A 6,000-nucleotide genomic window follows, 5' to 3' on the forward strand; every position below is an offset into this window, starting at 1 on the left:
TTTTGGTGCTAATAGAGTGCTATATGGCTGCAACTGATGGTAATATACTTCCTGACTGTAATTGAAATTGTATATAAACTTGTATATAAGCATCAAGTTTCCTCCCAAAATATTTATAAAATATTTATCAGTTTTCTGTTTAAATTATGAACAACCTTTTAGAACAATCATTACCTGGGTTTAATATAGCTCATAGATATACTTTTAAGACACTTTCAAAGTCCTTCAAAAATTTTGTCCTCTGTTTAATTTTTAAACAATGCCAACAATGATTTTAAAATGTCATTTTTCCTAATAAATTAATTTTCTGAAGACACTACTTCCTCTGATTTTTTTTCTAATTTGGAAAATATTTTTTTATAGAATATGTTGATGATTATCTCCATCTCTTATGATAACTTTTTAATCTGTTTCCTTCTCCTATCCTGTTGACATCTCAGTCTTCACTCCACAACTCAAATGGAAGCCTGGTATGGAATCATACTACAAACACATTTTTCCCAATCTTGCAGCAATGTCAAAATGTTGCAGGAAAACTGTGACCAGAGCCATCTGGAAGTCACTAGCTACTGGAAGAGGAATCTCCAGGCTTAGCCATGCCCAGATTCCTTTACCATTCCACTCTCCTAGAGGAGGCTCTGCTGTCTTTTGCCTTTTCTCTGTATTGCTTCACTCATTAAAAGATGAGAGAAGTACTAGTGTCTCTGGTTCATAGCCCACTAGTGTTCCCTCCCTGAGAGACACCATCCCAGTTGTGCAGCCATGCTGGCCAGCTGGCAATGAGACCACCCCACCTGTTTCTTCCAGGACTGTCTTCTGCAGAGGTGCTTCCAGCTCTGCAGCAGCACAGCCACAGCAGAGAAAGGCATTGTCTGAAAGTGTCAGTGCTCCCCTTCTCCTTCTCCACATCACAGACATTGCCAACAATAGTTACTCCATGGCTGAGAGTGTATTTCTGCTCAGCTTTCAGATATCCTACCCCAGTAATAGAAAACTGGCAGATACCCTTGTCCCCCAGGAAAAACAAAAAAAAAAAAAACATGGGGTGGCTGGGTATAATGCACAGTAATCTTATCCTAGCAGGTCAATGTATTGTCATTTTTAACACTTACCAAGACACAAACTTGCTCTTTAACACAGACACACAAAATGTTCATAGACCTTATGCTGAGAACATCTCTCAGCCAACTGGAATGACTCTGCAGAAGACAGTGAGAATGCCATCCTTCTTTAGAGCTCTTGCCTCTTACTAACTCTTACTAAAAAAGGATTTTTACTGAGCACAGATCACCTATGCCTGCAGTTCAGTGCAGTACTTTACTGGTCACTGTGCCATTTAGCAGGCAATTTCAGAGATTCCTTCCCTTTTGCAGTCAGTATGTTTCAGTGCACAGAAGAAAACAAAGATGGACAAAATGCTAAAAAATAATAACAATAAAAAACCTGAAGGTTCAGAAAAGTTTTTCAATGAATATCATAAATTTACATGAATCAGATTTCAAGTTACTAATAGCATTTCTTATATTGTATCCAAAAATTACTGGCAATGTCTGAGTTGTTTCCTTTTCCAAAAACAAATTTAATTTAATCCCATAAACTCACTTGATATAATGAGATATAATTTCCTAGCATTCTGCTAAAGCATTTTCAGATCTGTGAGTAACACAAGTCATCAAACACGCATTACTTATCTTGACTACTTCTCAGGTCCTACATTGTTGCTCTTGAGTGTGTGTGTGTGTTGCGGCGGGGGTGTTGTCCTTGACAGCAAAACCTCATAATTAATCACTTTGCTGTGTTCAGACAGCAATATTAACCATTAACCACAATAAAGGAAGGAAAGCAGGAACAGGAAAAGGCTTCATAATGTATATAAGACAAGGAGAGTGCTCTCTCGTTTAAAATTTTTGTCCTACCAGAAACAAGAGTTTCAGAATATTTATAAAATCTTATGAATGATAATGACATGAGGCAGGCTGAGTTACCACAGAAGTACCAGTAAAAACAACTTGAAACATCTAGTAAAATGACATTCAAACTACACAGTGAACTTGTACCTTCAGCAAATTTATGTTCTAATTTATAAGCCAAAGCCTTTTCTCTCTTCTTATAATACAAAACCTTTGGATTTCATGTAATGGACATAGGAAATAAAACTAAGATTGTCAGAGATATAAGTTCCAAATGTCTATCTTTTTATTAATCAGTATCATACATGTTGTGTCCTTTATCTTGCGCAATTAGAAAACTCACAAAGCTAGCTTCCAAATACACCTATATACACCTAACTATACATGAGGCCAGCCTGTTTACATAATCAATGTTACTTTTTTTTCTCTTTATTTCTTTCTCCTTATTTTTATTTCTGGTTACAGATACAACATTGTAACTACCACAGGTGATACTGCTACAACTGACACATCTACTGTCCTTATGTACATGCTTTAGCACAAATAAGTAAAGTTTTTTGGTTTTGTTATTCTAATAAAAGTAATATAACTCCTGTAGGGGAGGATTTTCCTTCTTTTTCCTCCAAACTATGTTTTGCCAATTCCTTCTCTCATTCACATTGCAAACTCCTTATAACCTATCATCACTAACATAAAACTAAACTGCCAATGTAGTAAGGCATCTGGCTAAAACTAGATCACAACATGAAGAACATTTGGTTAAAAGTGGAACAGAAGTTTAATATATCAATTCAAAGAATCCATAGTGTATGAAGAAGTTTCTGCAAATCAGCACTGAAAACTGATTTAAATCTTTTTTAAGTGTCATTTGAAGGTGTTTAAATGTTAAAAGCCTAAAAGCAAATTTTTATACTGTGACCTTAGGTCCAAGTTTGAAATTTTCTTCTCAGTATGTTTTATGTGATGTGGAACTGGGGGCATCTTTTACCTCCAGAAAATACATAGTGTTCTTGATCAACACACTGACAATTTTTTATTTATTGAAAATTACATTTGGCTATCTTCATCTGTCTAGGTCTATTAAGCATTAATAGCAATTTGTGTTCTCTTAATAGTACAATCTACAGGACTGTGCAAAACTGAGGGCAGCTCTCTGTTGACGTAATGTATATACTCATAGCCATTTACTTACTTTCACACCCCAAAAAAATGATAAGGCTTGCATATGATGCCTTTTCATGGACTGTTTAAAAAGCAAGCAGGAAAATAGAAAACAAAACACATAAAGATACAAAAAAAAAAAGTTTTAAAACACACACTGGCAGACTATAGAGGTAGACAATAGAGACAGAACTGCAACCCTGAGCCAGGACATAATGGTCTGCTGGCACACAAATTCACCTTTGCTAGCTTCCCAGGGGTTTACAGAAGCTTGTCAAGGACTGGAATGACTTTCACTCCCCAAGTCTTGGCTTCCATAATATCCTCCTCTTCTCATGCAACTCAAAAGATGAGACAGCATTGCCTTCCCTCTGTTCCTGTAGCTTGAGACTTACATTAATCCTGCCTCAAAAAAAACTTCCTTCAAGGTCTTGGAAAATGAAGACCCATGGTTTTCCTTGGAGTCATTCAACTTATCCCTGTCAGAGGTCATTGCTGGATAGCAATAAAATAGAAATGCTTTGCTTTTGTTAAGCAACTAAAATAGAAATTGATGTTCATTTTCCAAATAAATGCAACATAATTCCAGATGTATAACATCCCTTTTGAAAAAACAAGTGAAAAAAAAATCAGTATAAAAATAAGTGATTGGAAAAAATCTATACAGCAATCAGCCCCATATTTAATTTTCATTCACCACTAAAATTAAGAAGCATTGACCTATATTTACTCTATTTACTCTCAATATTCCCTCTTCCTTCAAGGAAAATAAGATTTTAATGAAATTTGTTCTCTCAGAAACTAAAATCTTGATTATAAAGGAAGAAGCTGACTTTACAGCTTATCCTGATAGAAACAACCTGAAAAAAAAAAAAAAAAAAAAAAAAAAAAAAAAAAAAAATTGTAAAGTATGGGGCCTGTGGTTCAAAAAAAAAAAAAAAAAGGATATTCTTTTATAGTCTAGATTATAGCAAGTTACTTTAACAAAATAATATAGAAACAAGCTGTTAGACTCCAATTTTGAACTTCAAATTAGTATTAGAATCACAAAAAGTCACCACATTCAAGCTATTTTTATATTTATTTGCCATACACAACTAATATTATCTTGAGCCTATCTTCCAGTTTTAAAACCCATGTTCTAGGCAATACTGTCCTATCTTGCTTCAGAAATGTAGTTCTGAGAACAGGCTAAATTGTTCTGTATATACTGCTAGTCTTCCTTAGCTCCAGATGATGTGTCAGGTTTTTCATACTCAACATGATGATACAAAATATTGCATATGTCTAGCAATGTTGCTCATTTTTTTAAACTCCCATTCTTTTGGGAATGGCAATATCCAACACATTCTAAAGTGAAGGAGTTTTAAGGGTTTACGGCTTAAGGCTTAATAGTTCCCATTTAGAAGAAGTCCACATTCTTTCCAAAATGACATGCTCTGCTCAACTCTCACAGATTCATTTGCAAAAAGACTTGCATATGTAAGTTGTTTACAACTCCAAAGATATTTTAAGAATAGCTGATGCCTAGTTGCTTCCCATACAAGATATTTCATTAAAGAAGAAAAAAAGCATTTACCTATAGAAAAAGAAGATGAAGAATTGCTTCATTCCCTTCTGCTATCACTCACACAGATACACAAATAAGGTCTGATCTTTGGCTTCTGCTGAAGTCCCTTTGTGATAAGAATGCTTACATGAATCATTAGCAGGCACAAAGCCAGAATTGTTTAGTGCATCCCCCAGGCTGTTCTAAGACATGACAGGAGTAGGTTTGGCTTTCAGCTTTGGAAGCAGAACACTAACTTCAAGCCACTTTTCTCACCCCCTCCCTCATCACGTCTGGTAAAGGACTTGTCCGTGAACTTCAGCTTCTTTCTCTTCCAGATAGTAACTTCTAAAGTACACAATAGAAAAGTGGGAACATAATTCTCATATCTTCACTGATGTTGTAAGATTAAAAATCTTCACATCAGCCACAAACAGCCAGCTCAAGGAAAATAGTAACCTTGCAAATGGATAATACACATAATATGCTGTATATTTCCTAGGGGTCTAAAATAGAATTGTAATATAACTCAAAAGCTGTACAGTGGCTCACGGCCAGATTCTCAGCCAAAATCGAACAGCATAAACTGTCTCAAGAGCATATATAACTTGCTTATATTTGTTGTATACTTTCTCAGAACTTCTCCTATTCTAGTCAACACGTAGTATTAATCAGGATTACAGTACAGAACTAGTAGTGCAACTGACTGCAGTCCACACACACACACACACACACAAAAAAAAAAAAAAAAAGTTGAACTAATCAAAAATGAGAGAAAATAAGCAAATATTTTACCACCACGTCATTTTCAGCTGTACAACATACAACATTAAAGGGAAATGATGTGTGCCGTCATCCAGTTAGAGATGGCACAAAAAGGCCATGAAGCCGGAGATTACAAATGCAAAAAAACAGCTACACATCTTTACTCTAAAGTACAGTCTTGAATTTGTCATTGTATCTGGCAGGCCTGAAAGGGCAGATTATTGAGAAATTATCACAATCTGTGCAACAAGACGTCATCATTGAGGGTATTCATAGGAAATTTTGCCTTATCTGAGAGACTTTAATCTATATTAGCACAGGATGCCATCAGTAAGCAATGAAAATGTGCATACTAATACATAAAGAGGTTTAGAGTACAATGCTGTCACCTATTCTCTTTTCTTCAGTTTGTGAGACAGTGTAAGCAAGACTTGTTGCACATATGTCCTAGGTTAGCAGGGCCAATTTCTTTGCACTTCTGTTGGGATTCTTGTAATTTTTTAGTATTTCTTTCAACTTGTTTCCTGGATTCATTTACCATCAATATTCAAATTTTATTTTGCAGTGATAATCCGCCTGGTAGTTCCAATTTATAGAGATGCTAATGTTTCACTA

At 35.3% G+C, this 6,000-nt stretch overlaps 1 long non-coding RNA gene across 18 annotated transcripts in view; it reads right to left on the reverse strand.

Annotated features, from left to right (window-relative positions):
- Nucleotides 1–4,869, reverse strand: part of LOC137854579 (uncharacterized) — a 179,551-nt gene extending 174,682 nt beyond the window's left edge. For 5 of the 18 annotated variants that reach the window (XR_011095262.1, XR_011095260.1, XR_011095267.1 and 2 more), the window contains exon 1: nucleotides 4,651–4,860. This is a non-coding gene — a long non-coding RNA (uncharacterized lncRNA). Of the gene's footprint in view, nucleotides 1–4,650 lie in introns of all 18 variants that reach the window. The other 13 variants (XR_011095265.1, XR_011095270.1, XR_011095274.1 and 10 more) reach the window with 6 other exon arrangements.
- Nucleotides 4,870–6,000: the final 1,131 nt, after the last annotated feature.

Source organism: Anas acuta, chromosome 3 (genome assembly GCF_963932015.1).
Source record: "Anas acuta chromosome 3, bAnaAcu1.1, whole genome shotgun sequence".
Classification (NCBI taxonomy): Eukaryota; Metazoa; Chordata; class Aves; order Anseriformes; family Anatidae; genus Anas; species Anas acuta.